Raw genomic sequence first — 22,072 nt, forward strand, 5'->3', positions numbered from 1 at the left:
AACAGTGAGCTGTCTACAAAATATACAATAGGCATTAAAAGACTGTCATTTTACATGGCAGGACTGCTGTGTAAAGGATTTGGGATTCTGGAGCAACCTTGCGATCATACGGCAATGATGCTGCTCCTTAATGGGCATAAATAGCACAGTATGGGGAGAGTAAACAAAGTCGAGAGAAACCCGTGGGGAGCAAGGTAGATGGTGGATGTCTAGCCAAGTGAATGCTAGAAACACATGCAGAAAAGTGGGAGGGTTAGACAAATAACCTTAGGTGGTTGACTCCATGGAATAGACTTTCAAATTTTAACAGTAGGATTAGAGTATGGTATACCTCTGAACACCACGTATTATAGTACTTAATCTCAATATGTGCACAGAAGGACAAGCCTAAAGACAGTTCTTGACCATGCCTTATCTTTAACAACTCTGTCTTGAACCTAAAGCCATGGGTGTAAGCATAAAACCACACAACAAAAGAGGAACTATTAGAGTTCACGATTTACATAAACAATCTGAATTTCAGATTCAGAAATAAAATTTGCAGCAACACCAATTGGGATGGAGTTAATAGGCAACAGAACATCTATTAATTATAATAAAACATAAATATACTTTCAGAATGGACAAGATCATTGACAAATTAACTTCAATATATACGAGCAGTACAAGATCAATTTTGGTAAGCAAGAATAAAGAGGTTAAATACTCTTAAGAAAATAAATGTTTCAATGGGGAAATGAATTCTGAGGTTATAGAAAAGCAAATCACATGAGGAAGTCACCCAGTTTAATAAGGTCTAAAGAAAATCAAACATAATACTGGATTTATTTTTAAAAGGATACAGCAGATTATGTAAAACCTCAGTTGTATTGCATGTGTGAACAGTTCTGCTCTCCACATTATTAAAAGGATATGGCACTGGAGTAGACGCAAAATGAAAACATTCACAAGGATGACATCCAAACTAATTGGACAGACTGGGTCACCTTGCTCTAGAACAGAGAGGACTGAGGGATAGCCTGATAAATGATGAATGCATAGCAGCAGTGAAGATCTTTTCACCTAATGGAAACCATAACTATGGCCATAAACAGAAGGTAAACACTGATAAATCCAATTGAAGAAAGATGTCTTTAGCCAGAGTGGGTTTGGAATGCGTAAATCACTACTACCGTGAGTAGTTGAGACAAATAAAATAGATAAAGTTATAGGGAATCTTGATTAAAAAATGAGAAAGGAAGGATCTAAATGATATATTGATGGAGTTAGATGAACTAAGCTAAGAGAAGGTTCATTTGGAGCATAAACATTAACATGAACTTGTTGAAACAATGGCTTGTTTCTGCATTCTAATTACTGCACAGGGTCACATCAATTGCATTCTACATTAGGAAGGTTGAAGAACGGCAATATTCTACATCTTCTGATACAAATGAAGCCATTAGTGAGGTAAGTGCTGGCCCAGCCTGATGCCCAACTCTCATGAGTGAATTAAAAACAAGACCAGATGCTCAGAGGTTAGGAATCCTGTGCTGCTGAACTCACTAGCTGGTGAAAGTTCTCCAAAGTGAAACTTATGGAATACCTTCAACCAGCAAAAGAATGTGCTGCACTTCAATTGCTACAATTCGATTCCTCTCTTATCAATCAGAGAAGTGGATGATTGGAGATAGCTGCATTTATTAGAGAACTCCATACATATAGGTTGGAGATTGCATTCAAAGCTCGAGATAAATCTCGGGGTCTAGGAGAGGAGCTAGGACCTGAAATGTCTATTTGGAAAGCCTCGCACTTGTATCTTATGGAAGCACTGATAGAATCTGACTTGTATCTATTAGGTTTTTAGAGGGAGAGCTCTGTAAGATGTCGTGGGTTCTTAAAGTCACCTGAAAAAGTTATGGTATGAAGTGGGAAATGGGTAACTCAGATGTGAATTTACTATCATTATGGAGCACAGATTCACACTTTGCAGCTCATTGTTATGCAACTGTTATCAGTGAGGATGCACAGACATGGCACAAATACAACAAAGCACGACAGGGATAGTGAGGTCGAAGACACATAAGGAGTCCTCTCAGGATGTGGGAAAACTCAGCAGTATTCAAAAGGAAGTGGACTCCCTGATGTGACTCACATGCCTGTTGCACAAGGATTGTTTTAGTCCAAATATCCAAGAATGCGAGGTAAGGTATGTTCACTGTATCACACCTGCTTTAATGTTAACATTGGTGCAGGGCAAAGCTTCTTTTTGCACTTTTATCTTTTGCAGAGGTGAGGAATCAGAGTCAAAATCAAAATGAAAAGTTAATATTTAAATGCATGTAAAAATCAAATAGCACAACATGTCAATCCTTGAAGGGGTATAGAGCAAACAGAGGGCTGGTAGCTAACCGTGCAAACAAAAATAGCAAGGACAGAAAAAGTCTCAACACAGCTCAGTCTTCCTGGATGCAGGTCGGTAAAAAATTTCCTCTAGTTTCTTAACCTTGGTGGTATATTGCCCTATCTTTCTGTCTTTGATATTCCTCTTGGGCTATCGCAACATCCTTATCCTCATCTTCCTTCCCAGGTTTCCTCTCACTCCTGCAATCTCCTCATCTGCCAACACATTCCTCCATTGGTGACTGAGATTATGGAGGGTGCAGCGCACCTGCATGCCTCTACCAGACAGGTACAGACAATGAAATCTCAGACACAGAAGACCAATTGTTTGTTCTTCATGACCTTGGTAAACGTATGGACAACACTGTATCTCTCATTGGTTGCAGTCTGGAATTTCTAAGATGTGTCATCAGTTAGGTGTCAAGGGGTTATTTCTCATCTTTCAGTGATCATCCTTGTGTGGGCCAAGGGCCTCTGGAAAAGGCTGGCACCTGTGGGTGGTCCTAGATATATGAGTCATGGTAGGATCTTGGATATATATAGTGCAGATCTGCAGTATTTTGTGTTGCCACAAATGAGTTATGCACAAAGGGAGTGTAAACCTCTTTTGTTGAAGAAGACAGCTGGTTCAAGATAGGGTGTAGGTGATTGCTTTCTGAACCTGAAGGACAGCAGCTGCCTGTCTGCCCCGACATTGAGGGGGAATGCGATGGTTCTTGTGAGGATGACCTCTGGATTCAGTTATATGTTGAGAATTGTGAAAGACCATAAAGATCCCCAATAGCTCTTTGAAATGATCCACTGACAAAGAAACTAAAAGGCAGCACTAACTCTGAGGGCTACTCAGTCCTTGTGAGCACCAGTCCTTCTCCAGCAGCTGGCATTGATATGACACAATGACTCAAGACATTCTTAGTCATCTTCTGCACCAGCTGTTACTGATTTGCAGATAGCTCCTCCTAAGCCTGAGATCCTGTTCTGTGAATGAGCGCCTCTTTTCTGTGGTGGCTCTTGTCTTGCAGCTCCTTCCTACGGAGATGTGTGGGAGTCACTGGCTGCTGCTGCTGTTCATACAGATGAGGTTCTTTCTGCTGTCTTCTGTGGGATTCTTTTGCAGACCACAAGAAGAACTGCTGAGTTGACCTCTGCCATACACTTCAAATTACAGCAGATGTGTGAGATCAGTAATGTCATAGGCAACTGAGGTGTGCAGCTGCCATTTGAAGGTCCTGCACAAGCTGGTTGGCATCCAACATATTGAGGTCCATGCGCAGAATCCACTATCACGTACAGAAATCAGCCGTCCTTGCACCAAAATAACTAAATTAGGGGAAAATAGGTCATAGGATTCCAATTCAAGAAACTGTCTACCTTAGCCACTGAGTAAGATGAGGTATTGAGTGAGTGTACCTCACTCCATTCTGTCTGGTTAGTCTCAGAGATCATAAGATGCCAAGTAAAGCACAATGTCCACTCAATCACTCCTTCATGAGACATCAGAATGAGGATGTTTGTTACAACATTCCTCCATGATCATGATATCCAGAGGTGGACTTGAACTCAGACCCTCTTGCTCAGTGGCAGGGACACTGCCACTGCATCACAAGACCCCCCTTTGTATACTGCTTAATGTGAAGATAGGTACATTGTGTAATCACTGGACTCATGCTTACTGAAGTTGAGGGTTTCACATTCCAGCCTTGAACTTTTACTCACTTTCAAAAAAAAGATGCTGCTTTGTCGAACCCAAAGTTTACTGGATAGAGAAGTTTAGACTTTGCATTTACTGCAGTGATTTTCAGACTCCACTTGCAATCCATGAAATACCGCTCATTCTTGATGTCTCCTGTTGTGATGTGATCCCTGTGCTCCTGATGACCCTTCACCCAACTTAGATTGAGTTATGTGGCCATTAATTTCCATGTTGTAGCCCCAGAGCTGCTGACGATTGAGCGCTGATATCTTGCACTCTCCCTGGAGGCCAGAGTTACCACAGCTTACTTTGACCCCACACTTTGAGACCATGCAGTCCTCTCCCAAATCCTACCAGATCCTAACTTACTATCTACCATTGCCCCCTATAACTGTGACCACTCAATGCAATCCCAGATTTGAGCTGCCTGTGGCCTTGATAATGCCACAGATTGGTTATAAATCCCAATCCAGACTTTAATCACCAAAGCTGAATGACATGGCCTATTCCTATGGATGCAACCTGCAAGACTTCCCTGACTGAATGACTACCATGTTGCAGATTTATTTTGCTTAACTACGAGGACTGACTGTGCCCAATCCCTGGATGGTAACTATGTGGAACCCTGGACTTACATTGACCAAAGCTTACTAACTGGGCAACTGAAGTAAAACCCCAGGCTAGAAATGGCCCAGCCCTGGAATACTGATCAGGGTCCAACCTTGAACCATGTATTAAGCCTTCCTTTTCCCTTTCACATACTGAGATGCCCTTTCTGCACATGAAGTGTGATTGCAGCAAAAACTGCTGATACAAGCATTGGCTTCAATGTTGTGTCGCAACATGTACCCCTACTTTTACACTGACTCTTCAGCATTTCCTACAGCTGCACGCTGCTTGCATTTCCTTCTGCGCAAAAGTGCCACCTGAGAAGCTGCATGGTGCATTGTCATTCTTCAATTACATACAGCAATATCCAGGAACACATCACGTCTAAGTCAACATGGAGGAACCTACAGCAGTTGTTAGTCATTCCTACGAAATTGAAGAAATGGAGCATTCAGAGATATCAGTCGTGGAAATGAAACCTGTGTACTCACCTGGAGAAGAGGGAGAGGACCAACGTTACTGAGTGTATGCTTGGTTTATACAGTTGAGCTTCTGAAGCATAGTTTCTCAATTGGGCAGAAGTTAATTGGGAAAACAAAGTTAATTCCAGCGAGCAGGATAATTAATCAGATGCAAATACGTCAGTCATACTATGCCTGGAGTTTTCAACTGATTTATTGAAACGTATAGCAAATTCAATTTTACAACATGTAGTGTATATAACTTTACAGCTACTAAACTTGCAATTTCTTAATAATGACCTTCGTTCTGTCGACAGCATGTAGCTGCTGAATGAAAGGCACTGCCTTTCTGAAAACATTTCTACTTTGAATCTCAGCATGACACTTGCTCAGCTGCAGGTAACTGTGTCATTAATCACAATACAAAAAGCTTGTTGGCATCAGCTGGATGCAAATGCACTCCCACTAGCTGTGATGATTGGAGAACACACTTAACAGTAAATGACTGCATTTATTAATGTCAGGAAGGTTTGTTGAGGTTTCCAAATAACACCAGCTGAAACATAATGTGGAACTGGAGACAACACAAAAGGGTCTGAACACTCTGATGATTACTTCAGGAGGTGATGTGATTGAAAGTAAGCTGCTTTCCTTTCAACATATAAGGGTGACTAGATTCCATGTACAATATCACCTCTGTTACTAATTCCCAAGTACAGACATGTGAAATCTAATCAGCCAATTAAATACAGCATGACCAGATATTTACAAACACATACAATAAAGAGCAATAAAAGGAACTTTTAGGAAAACATTTGCCACATATTTAAATTGATAAAGAAATCAAACTGTCAAAAATACAAAGTCACTGTCTCACATCATCATGTTTGACTCTTAACTGTATTCTGGAATTGCCAAGCTCAGTTTCTTCAAACGATGACAACATTTCATGGATCTGTCCCTCCAATCACCATGCCTCAAGGCAACGAGGGCAATAAATGCAATCATAGAATCGTAGAGATGTACAGCACGGAAACAGACTCTTTGGTCTAACTCGTCCATGCTAATCAGATATCCCAACCCAATCTAGTCCCACCTGCCAGCACCAGGCCCATATCCCTCCAAACCCTTCCTATTCATATACCCATCCAGATGCCTTTTAAATGTTACAATTGTATTGGCCTCCACCTTCGAGCAATATATTTGTAAATCTTTTCTGAAAGCTTTCTAGTTTCATAACACCCTTCGGATAGGAAGGAAACCAGAATTGCACGCAATATTCCAAAACTGGCCTAACCAATGTCCTGTACAGCCGCAACATGATCTCCCAACTCCTGTACTCAATACTCCGACCAATAAAAGAAAGCATACCCAACGCCTTCTTCACTATCCTGCGCCTCTACTTACAAGGAGCTATGAGACTGCACTCCAAGGTCTCTTTGTTCAGCAACATTCCCTAGGTCCTTACCATTAAGTGTATAAGTCCTGCTAAGATTTGCTTTTCCAAAATGCAGCACCTCGCATTTATCTAAATTAAAATCTATCTGCCATGCCTCAGCCCATTGGCCCATCTGATCAGAATCCAATTGTAATCTGACGTAACCTTCTTTGCTGCCCATTACACCTCCAATTTTGGTGTTATCGGAAAACTTAGTAACTATACCCCTTATGGTCACATCCAAATCATTTACATAAATGATGAAAAGTAGTGGACCCAGCACTGATTCTTGTGGCACACCACTGGTCATAGGCCTCCAGTCTGAAAAACAATCCTCCACCAACATCTTCTGTCTTCTACCTTTGAGCCAGTTCTGTATCCAAATGGCTAGTTCTCACTGTATTCCATCAGATCTAACCTTGCTAACCAGTCTCCCATGTCAAACGTCTTATTGAAGTCATATAGATCACGACTATTGCTCTGCCCTCATCAATCCTTTTGTTACTTCTTCAAAAAACTCCGTCAAGTTTATGAGACATGATTTCCCAAGCACAAGGCCGTGTTGACTATCCATAATCAGTCCTTGCCTTTCCAAATACATGTACATCTTTCCCCTCAGGATTCCCTCCAACAACTTGACCACCCCGACGTCAGGCTCACTGGTCTATTGTTCCCTGGTTTGTCCTTACCACCTTTCTTAAACAGTGGCACCACGTTTGCCAACCTCCAGCCTTCCGCCAGCTCACCCGTGACTATCAATGATACAAATATCTCAGCAAGGGGCCCAGCAATCACTTCCCCAGCTTCCCAAAAGGTTTCAGTGTACACCTTATCAGATCCTGGGAATTTATCCACTTTTCTGCTTTTCAAGCCATCCAGCACTTCCTCCTCAGTAATAGGGACATTTTTCACCATCTATTTTCCTACATTCTATATCTCCCATGTCCTTTTTCACTTTAAACGCTGATGCAAAATACCCATTTAGTATCTCCCCCATCTCCTGTGGCTCCACATAAAGGCCACCTTGCTGATTTTTGAGGAGCCCTATTCTCTCCTTAGTTACCCTTTTGTCCTTAATATATTTGTAAAAACACTTTGGATTCTTCTTAATTCTATTTGCCAAAGCTATCTCATGTCCCCTTTTTGTCTTCCGGATTTCCCTCTTAAATATACTCCTATTGTCTTTATACTCTTCTGAGGATTCACTCAATCTATCCTGTCTATACCTGATATATTCTTCCTTCTTTTTCTGAACCAAACCCTCAATTTCTTTAGTCATCCAGCATTCCCTACACCTACCAGCCTTTCCTTTCACCCTAACAGGAATATACATTTCTGAAGGCTTCCCAATTTTCAGCTGTTCCTTTTACCTGCGAATATCTGCCCTCAATCAGCTTTTGAAAGTTCTTGCCTAATACCGTCAAAATGAGCCTTTCTCCAATTTAGAACTTCAATTTTTTGATCTGGTCTATCTATTTCCATTTATTTTAAATCTAATAGAATTATGGTCACTGGCCCCAAAGTGCTCCCCCACTGACATGTCAGTCACCTGCCTTGCCTTATTTCCCAAGAATAGGTCAAATTTTGCACCTTCTCTAGTAGGTACATCCACAAACTGAATCAGAAAATTTTCTTGTACACACTTAACAAATTCCTCTTCACCTAAACCCTTAACACTATGGCAGTCCCAGTCTATGTTTGGAAAGTTAAAATTCCCTACCATAACCACCCTATTATTCTTACAAATAACTGAGATCTCCTAACAAATTTGTTCCTCAATTTCCCTCTGAGTATTCGGAGTCTATAATATAATCCCAATCAGGTGATCATGCCTTTCTTATTTCTCAGTTTCACCCAACTAACTTCCCTGGATTATTTCCGGGAATATCCTCCCTCAGTACAGCTAATCTGCTATCCCTTATCAAAAATGCCATTCCCCCTCCTCTCTTGCCTCCCTTTCTGTCCTTCCTGTAGCATTTATATCCTGGAACATTAAGGTGTCAGTTCTGTCCATCCCTGAGCCATGTTTCTGTAATTGCTATGATCTCCCAGTCCCATGTTCCTAACCATGCCCTGCGTTCACCTGCCTTCCCTGTTAGGCCCCTTTCATTGAAATAAATGCAGTTTAATTTATCAGTCCCACCCTGTTCTGTGCTTTGTCCCTGCCTGCCCTGACTATTTGACTCGCTTCTTTTCTCAACTGTAGCAGTCTCAGATTGGTCTCTTTCCTCTCTATCTCCCTGGGTTAGCCCCCACCTCGCCACTAGTTTAAATCCTGCTGAGCAGCTCAAGCAAATCTCCCTGCCAGTATATTAGTCCCCTTCCAATTCAGGTGCAATCCGTCCATCTTGTACAGTTCATTTCTACCATGGAAGAGATTCCACTGATCCAAAAATGCGAATATTTCTCCCACACACCAGCTCCTCAGCCATACATTCATCTGCTCTATCCTCCTATTCCTCCCCTCACTAGCTTGCAGCACCGGGAGTAATCCAGATATTACTACTCTTGTGAACCTCCTTTTTAAATTCCTGCCTAACTCTCTAAATTCTCCTTTCAGTCTTGCCAGAGAACCCCATAGCCCAAGAGGAACAGAAGTTCCTAATTTGTAAATACCATACTTTTACTTTTTCTGTATTGAAAAAATGATTGTGTATATTAGAAAATGACAACTTGAGCATGCTCCCCTAATGTATCGATGAATCTATGTTGGGACAGTGAAGGTAAGGAACCTGAAAACATTCAGATTTGATTCTTATTTTATGCCCCCCACGACCCCTAGTTGGGGTGCAGTTTGTGTTTATCCTTCAAGACAAAGATGCCTGTATCCATCATCTGAGGTGTTTGGTAGGTAACTAAACTGCCTATGGGTTCCATTGCTAATAGAACAAATATTACTGATTTTTCAGTTTGGATGGGATTCTGTTTCAGGTTTTCCTTTCCTTGCATTTTCTCTCTGCCTCTGAAATATATTTGCTTTCAAATGAGATTGCATTGTGTTTATTTTGTTGTGCAAGATGCCCCAAACCTGGGTGAGTTTCTCCAAGACCCCATGTCAATGTCAAATTTCTAAATGAAGCCTTTAGGAATGTCCTCCTATGTGCCTTTTGATATTATAACAATGCACCCCAGGCTCACTGAATCTAAGAAATACAAGACCAGCCCAACGCAGTTGTCACTCTCTCAACATGGGGTGTAGACATTTGACATGCCAGCTTGGCGAGCAGATCCCATGACTGGTACTTTACCCTGTTGTCTGATCTTCATAGGTTTCCAAAGGCAGCTCAAGTGAAAATAGTTGAGCTTGTTTGGCAAAGCATAAATGCACAGTCCAATTTTCACAAGCATAGAGCAGAGTGGGAATGATTATTACTGTACAGACTTTCAGATTTGTAATGTTATGGACCAGGCCAGACCCCCTCAAAACATTTCAAGAAAGTAGCCCTGACCCTAACTTTGCTAGTTGCTTTAAGCAAGTGTAGAGTGGATATTCCGGTGTGATGCAGCTGACCCACCCAGTTCGTTTTAAACAAAACTGAATTTATTTGCAAGATTACTGCATGAAACACAAGTAAAAGAGAACAGAATATAGAATAACTTGACCTATCCAAAAACCCAGCAGATTATCCCAACCTTCATGATACTATTCCAAATACTTGCAACAATCCCCATAAACACCCTTGTAACAAAGGTAAAATCAAACAAAGGGTTTTACAGGAGAGAGAGAAAGAGAGAGAGACAGCAGAAAGATTCAGCATGGAACACCTTCTTCCATGTAAACCAATTTCAAAACTGACTGCTTGCCTTCAGTAAACCATGCCAGAAAAAAGCTGAGCTGGCCACTCCCCTTTCAATATGCAAGCGTTTTTTAAAACTTGAAAGCGTTTTGTCTGAGGCAGTATCTGTGATCTATAGTCAAACTGGCCTTAAAACCCTTGAAACCTTGAATTTTCGGAATCGCCGCTTTTACAACCTTGCTGAATAAACAGCCAAGGACAGCATAACCTTGTTAAAGGAGCAGCATAATCACAATAGGCAGATTTATTACTCTGTATTCACAGACTGATGATCAGAGTCTGTTTAAGGCTGCCCTTGCTTTGGCAACCTTTGCATGTGACTAACTTAAATGTGCTACCAAGGTAAGTGAACACATCACTTGCTGAGCGTTCCTGGTCATGGATGAAACCTTGGACTTGTGTTTTGGCTGTCCTGAAGCAGGCTGGTACATGACTTCAGTTTTATTTTTGTTGATTGTAAGGCTGGAGTTTTTGCAAGCTTTGGAAAACAAACCCTCATTACATTGCGTGTCTATCTCTGAACTACAGGTGGTACAAAGTCATTAGGCAAACAAAAAAAAAATCGGTTAAGTATGTCATTGGAGACTATAGTCTTTGCCTGGAGTCATCTCAGGTTGAGTTGATATCCATTATGCAATATCTATTTTCAATGCTAGAATCATGATTATGAAAAGCTTTAGAAATCATAGTGGAGAAAACCATACTGAGGACAGCACACAGTTGCTAACACACCATCCAGTCTAAACTCAAAACTGACTGGGAATGAATCAGAAGACTCACCATCATTCAGGATATGCATGACCATTGAATCACTATGATAGATTTCGCAGGGTAACTAACCTTCTCCACTGCTGTCCAAAAACCCTCATGTCTGACTGTGTCAAAGGTTTTGGTCAGGTCAATAAATGTGGCATAGGGTGTCCTATGCATGAAAATCACCTAAATCTGTCTGATTGTAAACACCAAATCAGGTATCACCTTACCCTTTCCTGAAACTAGGATCTGGCAGCAGATTCTGGTTGAGACATTATAGCATTGCAACTAAGTTTATTGTCTCGTGTCCTCAAGTACAGGGATACAGGAATACAGTGAAAAGTGTACAAAGTCACCATTCCCAGCAACATCTTAGGTACAAAGACACCTAGGTACAAAATCTTAGGTAGAAAAGAAGTAAGTTAAAAGTTAAACATTACAATCTCTTTTCCAATAAAGTTGAAAAAAAATAAGGAATTACAGTGTGTTTTTAGCCATGGGCCTGCAGGTGCTCCATGCTGGGCTTCCTTATGAGGGCTTGCACTCCCAATGAGGGCTCATTCTCCACTGTGCAATGCCCAATCTCCCCCGTGCTGGACACACACCACTCTGTGACATCATCTCACCACTGACCGCTAGGGTCTAGCCCGGCTCATGAGACACCTTACCATCTGCTGCCGTCTGAACTCACAGACCACCCTGTTGTTGATCACTAGAATCCCAATCTGAATAATCCAGAAATATTCTGGCAAAGATTGTGTTGGCGATGAAGAGTGAGATCCTCCATAACTGACACAAGATTTGTGAGTTCCATTCCCCATGTATTGGTGGGACATGGAGACATTCTTATATTCTTGCAGGATAATTGTTTTCCCCACATGGACTGAAACAGCTTCTTGTGAGTTGAATGAGCTTGTTGACCAGGTATTGATATCCAGCCTCGTAGACTTTAACTGTGATTACATCAGTTCCTGGAGCTTTGATGCTAGACAGAAGTTTAATTGCATTAGCTATTTCTAAAGGCCTTGGAGGATTACCAACACAGCAGTTAATGGCAACCTGAGGCAGCCTGTCGACTGCTTATTCATTGATGAATGAAAGTTGATGAAGATGTGGTTAAAATGTTCTGTCCACCTTGCTAGAATTTGAGCTTTAGCTGTGAGCAGTGCTGACTATTTTGCACTGAAGTGTTGAATTAGTATTTTGGGGTCCATAGACAGAATTCAGAGCATCTTAGAATTTGAAGAAGTCTTTCTGGCTGCATATGATTAAAATTAATTTGCCTTCTGTTTAGGCAAGTGTCTTAGATCTCTGACTTTGCATTAGGCAGTCTTATGGATGTTTCAATAGTCAGCTTGAATAGTGATGACTTGCGTTGAGTTAATCCCAATAAGAGGTGATGCTTCTCCTCCAGTAATTACTACAATATCTCAGTGATTTCATGAAACCAAACAAAATGTTATGAGATTAATCCAGAATCTAATAGACAGTAGACATCCTATAACTGTGGGCGGCACGGTGGCACAGTGGTTAGCACTGCTGCCTCACAACGCCTGAGACCCGGGTTCAATTCCCGCCTCAGGCGACTGACTGTGTGGAGTTTGCACGTTCTCCCCGTGTCTGCGTGGGTTTCCTCCGGGTGCTCCGGTTTCCTCCCACAGTCCAAAGATGTGCAGGGTCAGGTGAATTGGCCATGCTAAATTGCCCGTAGTGTTAGGTAAGGGGTAAATGTAGGGGTATGGGTGGGTTCGCTTCGGCGGGTCGGTGTGGACTTGTTGGGCCGAAGGGCCTGTTTCCACACTGTAATCTAATGTAATGTAATCTAATGTAATCTAATGTAATGTAATCTAATGTAAAAAACTGGGTTAACACTCAGACAAGGAGATAACTATCTGAAGTTGCTGCTCTGGTCTCTTTCCACTGACTTTCCTGTTGGAAATGTGAATGTGGGGCAATAATGGTTTCAAACATTTCAGAACTGTATCCCAAACTGAAAGGTTCCAAGAGACATGAGATGGGTTGGGGGTGCAGGATTTTCTAATGGGATTGGGTCCAAAATCCAAGCTCAACTTAAATCAGCTGTGATCGAGAAAAACACATTCCTTTGTTCATGGGTCTCTCTTTCTGTACATTGTTGAGTCCTTGTTATCCAAAGGTTCATAATCATGGCTTATCCCGGGGCAATGTGAGGCAAAATACTCCAGTTGGTTAGAGAATTGAAACCAATGATGGGTGGTATTCTGCACCACACCCTAGCCAATTGTACTAACTAACTGTCCAGTCATATGGCTATTAAACAAAATAAAAATGTCATATAGATAATGACAATAATTTGCTGACAAATTGGAGACATTCCAATTCTATTTGAACATAAACAGGGTATGTTTAAATGGGCTAGAAGATGGGCAAAAATCAGTATGGCTTCCTTTCTGTGAATCATTCTTTCTCACCAAACAAGTTCTAAAACATACTGTTTGAAAGGCTACACAGCATTTAAGCATCATTATCCTGAAAGTTAACAGATAACGCTAAGTTTTTATTGCTGAAAGCCAAGTGTAAGACTTCCTTTTGTGAACTTCATCAATTAAGGTGACATTTAATTGAATATGATGTTACATTGGGTAAAGAACAAATTTTAGAACCATATAACAAGTTCAGACAAAGCAGACATACCTCCTACTAGGAATCTGCATGTCTCCCCCAGCATGTACGAATTATTCATAGAGATTAATATGAAATGGAGCATGTCACCTTCTATTAGATTTTCATGAGAAGTATACTAATGAGAATGATTCTAATGCTGAATCCAGGCGACTGTAGCATGTGATAACCCAGTGACCAATTATACATGAAAGTCTCTGGAAGCAGCATATTCCAGACAGACAATGATTTTTAATTTTTATTTCTGAGTCTATTTGTTGCTTTAATAAAGGTATTAGCTCTTGTAAGAAGTTTACTAGGAAATGAGATGCAAGGCTGAAGTGTATTTACTCAGAATTTCTATTTTATAAGCTATTTTACCAATTATCAAACATCTGTTAGTTGTAAAAGTAAAATTTTCTTTCATCTCAATTAATAACTTCCTCTGAAGATTCTAAATTCCTTCAAAGTACATCAAATGGTTCCTTAAAGGATGCCACAATTTTTGCTGCAACGCTCTATATAGGAGTCTATTTCACGTTATGGTCACAGTCTGTATTAAAGATATTGTCCCAATACCAGGTCTAAATTTGCCTTTGACAAATGAACCTGAGTTCATTTACTACACTCACAATTCAGTCAGAGGTGACCATCTGAATGTATCTTTTACATGAATCCTATATACTTCTGTAAGATCATTTCTCAAACACTTCTATTATCATTCATATAGCCAATACCCTTTGCAGAACAGCTGCAGTGCCAGTGAAAAGTCAGTATCTAATGCCAGCTTTCTCCCCATATCATTTGATCCCTTTAGTCCTCAGAACTATATCCAACTCTTCCTTGAAATCATTCAATATTTTTGCCTTAGCCACTTCATATGGGAGAAAATACCAAAGGCTTACCACTCTATGCATGTCATTACTCTAACCCCAATCCTATGCACTTTAATTTTACACAGTAATCTCTTAATTGGAATCTTACCAAAAGCCTTCCAAAAGTCCAAGTAAACCACATCCACTGACTCCTCTTATCAACTGTACTAGTTACATCCTGAAAGCTTTCCAGTGGATTTTGTCAAGCATTATTTACCCTAAGTAAATCCATGCTCACTCTGTCCGATCCTGTAATTGTAGTCTATGTTCTCTGCTATTAAATCTTTTATAAAGGACTCTAGAAGGGCTAATGCCCGAAACATCGATTCTCCTGTTCCCTAGATGCTGCCTGACCTGCTGCGCTTTTCCAGCAACACATTTCCATCTCTGATCTCCAGCATCTGCAGACCTCACTTTCTCCTGTCACTAATCAATCCCAGGCTAACTGGTCTATAGTCCCTTTTTTCTCTCTACCTCCTTTTTTAAATAGTGGGGTTACATTAGTAACCCTCCAATCTATCGGAACCATTCTATTTTCTATACAGTCTTGAACTACCAAAGCAACCACTATTTCTAGGGCCACTTCCTTAAGAACTCTGGGATGCAGCTTATCATGACTTGGGTGTTTATCAGCCTTGAATCCCATTAATTTCCCCATTAATACTACCGTTTTCCTTTAGTTTCTCTCTCTCCCACTGTACCCTGTGTTCCCCAACATTTTTCAGACATTATTCGTGTCCTCTTTTGTGAAGACAGAATCAATGTATGTATTTAATTGGTCTGCCATCTCTTCATTCCCCAGTACAACTTCTCGCTTCTAATTGTAAGGAATCCAAATTTGTCTTCACTAACCCTTTTCTCTTCACATACAGATAGAAGCTTTTGCAATCAGTTTGTGTATTTCCCACACTTTCATACTTTAATTGCCCCCTTTTAATCAATGCCATTGTCCTCCTCTGATGAAATTCAAACTGCTCGAATTCTCAGGTCTGCTGTTTTTGGACCAATTTGTATGCCCCTTCCTTGAATCTAATTCATTTCCTATTTCCAATGTTACATTTTTTTTTCTTTTTGACTAAATTCACAACTTGAGGACTCTAGTCTTACAATCAACTACATTTCTCCGCACCTTTACGAAGAATTCTATCATATTATGGTCACTATTCCCCAAAAAGCCTTGTGCAGCTAGATTGCCAATTATTCCTTCAATTATTCTTGCAGTAATTGCAAAATTACTTTATTAAATTTAAATAATATTAAAAATCGAGCAAACACAAAAATAGAAAATGCCTTCTTATAAAAAAGTTGTTGTTATAGTACCCACGTGCAAACTTGAAAAATATCAAGGTGAGGACCCACAGTTGGAACTTATCATTGACCACTGACACCAGTAGTACACTCTGTTAATTGAGCAACTCTTTCCAAAAACTAGTACTGATAAAATGAAGTGAATGGCTTCCTCTGTATTTTATCATCCTTTATCTATAAATGGGTCTAAATCAGTAAAATAGGATCACATATTAAAAGCAATTTGTCGACCAAATGTTCATTTGCTATGATTCACAAGAGATTTTATTTACAATTAGAAACAGTTTGTGTGTACAATATTAAATTGCATGGCAAATATAATTGTCTTACTTTATTTATGGATATAAGTATTACTAATTCACAAGTCAACAAGGCACTTCTGCACTTCAGAAATTAAAACAAGCTGTCACATACCATTCCCACAGAGAATTAAGTTTAACAAAATTTTACGTTAAATAACCACAACCATTTCAAAACATTCACTGCATCTTGAGTCATTAATAATACTTTCATTAATCACTATGCAATTGTTGCAGATTACAATTTGGTTGCAACAAGGTAAGACTTCAAAGTTAGGATAACACCATGAAATGCAGCATCTACAGCTGAAAATATGTTCACTATCACTATTTAATAGAATGTCAATTACTTACACATGAAATGTCAGTTGCTTTTTACAGGTTGTTGTTATGACTAGAAAGGTTTGGTAATTTCCACAGTTGTTTGAAATTGCCAGAGTTTACACTGAGTGCTGTAGCAAATAATGTGGGATTTGGTCCTGATGTCAAGCATGCTGTGCAAACCATTCACTCCCTAATGTGAGTGCAGTAGCTTGTATACCTTTTGGATAAGAGAGAATAAGCAGCCATGATGCAGATCAAGACATGCTGGTGAGAAAGGAAAGAGGAAGGGCTGATGAGTTTTAGCAAAGAGATATTTCCACTAGAGTGTTCAGGAAGCAGTCCTCCTTCCTGAACCTTAGCAACGCATCAAATGTGTCTGGTGTCTCTGATTCAAATGAGGTCAGCACACTATAATCTTCCATCTCCTGCAGCTATAACCGCAGCTCAGAGCAGGGTGAGGATGACACTGCCAGTGATGTGAAGGAGACATTGGCTGTGAATGGTTATTTGGGTCCCTGTCCCAACATGACCAAGTGATACTTGCAACATCTCCCAGTTTGCGATAGGAGGTGTGGGGAATCTGTACATTCTAAGGGAATATGTTTCATTCTCTTTTGCCAGAGAGAAACAGGCAGAGCAAGCATGAAATTTTGTGAGGGTTGTAGGCTCCATATAGTGCAGGGTACCACTCACAATGGAGTCTTTGTTTTGCTGGTGCTGCAAACCAACTCTGAGATGTCCCCCCAATTGAAAAGGATTCCAATCTCGATATCCTACTGATGTGTTACCATACACAGAGTATTGTGAATGTCAAGGTCCATTATCGTCCCAGTGTGATCCTTCTTGCCATCAGTACATTGAGCAGTGTACAAAGCTAATGGTACAAGTGATAGGATATATTATTTTTGGATGCAATTGCTTGAGTAGCACTGCACCCAGGTCTTTGGGGCTAGACTTTTGGCATTGATCACTGCAGTTATCTGTTCCTCACAACCTTTATGGAGTTTGTCTGCAGGACTTCCTGTCGTTATGTGGATCAAGGACCTCTCTTCTCCTGCCCACCACCTCCACCAGGGGGTCCAGAGCAGAAGCAGTGAATCTTGAATCAAGCTTTTCACTCTACTGTGTCATAACTCAAAGTTCTACTTGCACTCACTCATTTCTGCAACTAGTTGCAGCACCTACTCCAGTACAGCAGAATGCACCCCTGTAAGAGGGGATAGCAGCTAACGTAGTGTCGTGCTGATATTATACAAAATCTATACCCCTGGCTGAGAGGTGAAGTCACTCAGCAGCACGTTTAACTTTGCACAGTTATTTTGCAAATTAGCTGCATCAGAAGCAAGCAGCATTCATCAGTTTTTCATTATTACACCCACACGCATTTTCAGGCCCATCCAATTTCAGGATCAAGCTTTTTTTTGCACCAGTTCCAATTTATTCAGAGAACTCCATAAATAAAGCAATACTTTTAAAACTCTTTCTCATTTTAACATTCAAAAACGGTTGCAACATTAACATCAGTATTGATACAGTGTAATTTTTGAAAATTAATCAAACGTCAGTAAATTGAGAATTAATTTTTTTTTGCTAAAACTAAACTGTATGGATGTGAACTTTGAGTTGATGCCTTTACAATACACCCCTGGTTACCTTTACAGAAAAAGGTAAAACTGCCACATTAGAAAGAAGAAAAACTTGTACTATTATAACTAAAGAAAGAAACAGATACAGTAAGTGCTGGAAAAGCTCAGCAACTCTGACAGCATCTGTAGACAAAATAACAGAGTTAGTTTTGAACAATTCTGATGAAGGATCACTTTACAGTCAGTTTGTCTATAATGCGATGGTTGCTTTCTTGTGCAACACCATGTTATAGGAAAATCACACTTTAGAAACAGCGCTTAAAGAGTAGACACTTTAATCACATTACAGCCAACACATATTTTAAAAGTTTGTGCCGTAGAAACAGCGTCTGCAATTTGTCAATTCTGCAATTATAGCAAATTTGCAATGACAAAGTGCGCTTTATGGCCTATACTCGAAACATTAACTCAAGCTATTCGCTTTACAGATGCTGCTGGACCTGCTGGGTTTCTCTGGTTTTGTGTTTCTACTGCATTTTTCACAAACTCAGGACTACAGTGGCCAAGAAGGCAGTTCACCAACACCTTCTTGAGGGCAATCAGGGCTGAGCAACAAAAGCTGGCTTTGCCAATTACATTCACATCCCACAAAAGAATAAAGAAGGAATATCCTAAAGACTGTAAAGCCAACTAAGTACTTTTGAGTATAGTTACTGTTACAATGTAATTTGTGGCAGCCAATTTGCACACAAACTGCCACAAATGGTGATGCTATCTTTATGTTTTTGTGATCTTTTGTAAGTGATAAGTATTGATAAGAAGATCAAGAATAGCACCCCTACTCTTCAAAATCTTTCATCTGGATTCTAGTCAACATATTGGGTCTTGGTTTAATATCTTTTATGAAAGATAGAAACAGTAGCTTATGCCTAGTGCTGTATTAGAGTGTCAGCCAAGAATTTTGTGCTCAATTCACTGGAGTAGTTCTTGAACCAGCATTTGTGGGATGTGGGCAATGCTGACAGGCCAGCACTTACAGTCTGTCCCTAGTTGCCCTTGAGAAGGTGGTGGCGAGCTGCCTTTGTGGACTGCAGTAGTCCACCTGTTGTGGGTTAACCCACAGTACCATTAGAGAGGGAATTCCAGGATTTTGATGCAGCAACAGTGAAGGAACAGCAGTATATTTCCAAGTCAAAATGGTGATGGCTTGAAGGGGAACTCGAAGGTCATGGTGCTCCCAGTTAACTTAGTGATAAGTCTTTTGAGCCATAGTTAGTTATAACCGTTTATATCTGGTGGCAAAGATGACATCAATTTATGTAAATCTTACTTTCACTGTGCATAAACTATTTTATATACAGTGAGAACAAGCAAATTGGATTTTGACCACTTTGAACACTACATAATAAAACTGGAAAGAAATTTTAGTGAATCACAATTTTGAAAACCATTGCTGTTAAGCAATGACTAACTGAGGCCATTTTAAAGGTCTGTTATCCTTGGGCAGTCACAGTTTTTAAAAAATGTGATTATCTTGACATCCATTATGATGCCAAACAAAGAAGCTTTGATTTAGTGTGCTTGTTCAATCCATCCGCAATTCTGCTACCAAAATGAATATGGCCCCCAATTCAGAAAGATTACCATTTGATGGGTTTAAATAAGGGAGGGTGGCAGCTTCCTTTAATTTGTTACAAAAAAATCTCTAGGCTCTGCATAATTTTGTTTTGATATACAATGTACATCCAAGGCTAGCATCTAGCATCAATTTACATTTATTATTCCATCTCTGCAGGAAAGTTGAATTTTGTCATTGATGTTTTCACCTACTAAACAGCAGGTAGTAACTACACCAGAGAGGTTGTCAGCAATCTTTTGTTGTCAGATGATGGCATTTTGTTTTTGACTAAAATGACGAGAAAACTAGGTCTACTTCAAGGTTTTTTTTTCCTGTGAACAAAATGACACTTTACTTGCAATTAATTAAAAGAGGCATTTTGTCTTTCAGGTCAGACTATTTTAGTTCCTGAGTTCCCTTTAACCAGTATTAGATTTAAAAAAAAGAGGAAGAGCTACCCTATAGATATTTGTTTAGAACAGTTTGGAATGTCTAACAACTCTCTCGAATTGTAACTTCATGGGGCAACAATTCAAAGCTGTTATGTCTGCTGGATATTTCAAACAGCAGGCTACCATACATGATTTGATGACAAAAGACTGCAGGGTAAATTGACCAATTGGCAATATTTTCACAACAGAGGCAAAAGTGATCAATGTTGTAAGACTAGGCCCTGTACCCAAAGGGAGCTGAAAAAGGTTTAATATATGAATGGCCTTGGACAACTTGCTGATGTCTGGCACTTGCAAATGCTAAAGGTATACCAAATGAATGTCTCTTGCACTCCTGAGAAACTGGGCTATTCTGACTGCAGACCTTCTCCTCCCCTTCCATTATGTTAGAGCCACTACTAGCAAGGCAAGCAGCCCAAAGTTTATTATTTTAATTGGGAGAGTTACCAGGCCTCAGTAGCTCATCTAAGTTATTAAAATGAAATTTAAGTCCATCTTAGTTCAGTTTTAATTGGGTCTCCACCAGGGTACAGTACATGCTATCTGTGTGGATCAGATTAAAGCAATTGAGCCAGCTCCAGTTTCCACAGGTCTATTATTCACCAACATAAGCAAACTGAATTGACAATCACTGGGAAATATTTTATGAAGCCATTCTGCCAATATAATAACATCAAAGCTAGGCTCTCTGGTTAACAATGACTTAATACAGATAATAGCACTTGTCAACTGAGTACATTATATAATCTTTATGTGCGTTGTGCCCTGATTTAACTGCTGCACACGTCCACATGTGGAGGTTCCCTCTCTCTGTCCCTGATTGGATTAGTAGAGCATATGATTCCTCCCTCAAAGATCTTCTCTTAAATGGGTCAACTACTATACACAGAACCTGGCCTAAACATCTAAACATAAAAGCTAGTTTCATTTTTTTTCTAGCCCTCCTTCCCTGAACATGACAGCATGCTGAGGTATGATTTGTTGAATGCCAGTAGCTATCAAGCACCTTCTTCTGCAAGAGTGTGGGACTGGAAAAGCACAGCCGGTCAGTCAGCATTCAAGGAGCAGGAGAGTCGAGGTTTCAAGCATTAGCCCTTCAAAAGGAAGACCTCATTCCTGATGAAGAGCTTATGCTCAAAATGTCGATTTTCCTGCTCCTCAAATGCTGCCTGACCTGCTGTGCTTTTCAGTGCCACACTCTCGACTCTGATCTCCAGCAGTTCCACTTTCGCCTATCTTTTTCTGCAAGCCAACACTCTGAGGGTGATATTTAATGGCGGTCTTGTCTGTCACTGGTGAGTCAACAAAAGTCCATATCACTTCCTTTCAGAAATGTCTGCTGAATTGGGTTAATCAGGCACTTAACTGGGCAGCTAGTGGTCTCTCTCAACATCAAGCATTCCAGGAGTGGGTGCAAGCCCCACCAACTAAAAGCAAAGACTAATCAAAGGCTGGCAGTTCATCACTGAGCAGTAGTAATGGTGGCGGCAGGGCAGGGGGGGTGGGTAACACTTGACAATGAACAAAGTAGAGCACCATTTTAAATTACACAAGATGAGAAGAACTAGTATGCATCATTGACAATTGTTACTATTTTATTCGTGCGATGCTATGCTCAAACAAGGTCCATGCTCCCTAAGGGATCCAGATATCATCGAGTGATAGTAGGATAGGGTTTACAGGAAGGAGTAAGAAGGTGAACAGCAAATAAATGGGATTGGCTTTCAGCAGTTGCCTCAGTCCTGATGCCAAGCTGATGGGGACTACGAATCCTGGCTTTGCAAGGACAGTCATTGTTTTCCATTAAATTTCCCAGTGGACTTCAAAATAGTCGAAC

General features: G+C 40.3%; 1 protein-coding gene across 5 annotated transcripts in view; it reads right to left on the bottom strand.

Annotated features, from left to right (window-relative positions):
* The window catches only part of nin (ninein (GSK3B interacting protein)), a 187,398-nt gene that overhangs the window by 153,753 nt on the left and 11,573 nt on the right, over window positions 1–22,072 (bottom strand). The window lies entirely within an intron of this gene.

The sequence above is a fragment of the Chiloscyllium plagiosum genome, chromosome 10 (assembly GCF_004010195.1).
Source record: "Chiloscyllium plagiosum isolate BGI_BamShark_2017 chromosome 10, ASM401019v2, whole genome shotgun sequence".
Classification (NCBI taxonomy): Eukaryota; Metazoa; Chordata; class Chondrichthyes; order Orectolobiformes; family Hemiscylliidae; genus Chiloscyllium; species Chiloscyllium plagiosum.